The sequence below is a fragment of the Pagrus major genome, chromosome 7 (assembly GCF_040436345.1).
Source record: "Pagrus major chromosome 7, Pma_NU_1.0".
In the NCBI taxonomy this organism is placed as follows: Eukaryota; Metazoa; Chordata; class Actinopteri; order Spariformes; family Sparidae; genus Pagrus; species Pagrus major.
The window spans coordinates 6184292-6184589 of NC_133221.1; positions in this window are offsets into that span (position 1 = coordinate 6184292).

Sequence of the window (298 nt, forward strand, 5' to 3'; positions counted from 1 at the left end):
GTAAATATTCAAGATTTTGAAATGCACCTTTAAGGTAAAACCTGCCCAATGCTGCGTTCAAGTACTCTTTCTGAAAGTTTTACAAGTTTAGTTTTGTGTGATTTTGGTCTGAAATAAATTAGAAAACTATTTTTAAAATCGCCAATTATGGTGAAACGCGGTTTTCCATTTAGATAGACTAAGATTTAAAAAAACAAATGTAATCTGAAAAGTAACTTGTAGCTAAAAAAGTTGATTCCAGACCGTAGACCGTCGAGTGAGGGCTCGTCTGCGTGTTGAGTTTAATATTTCCGACAGC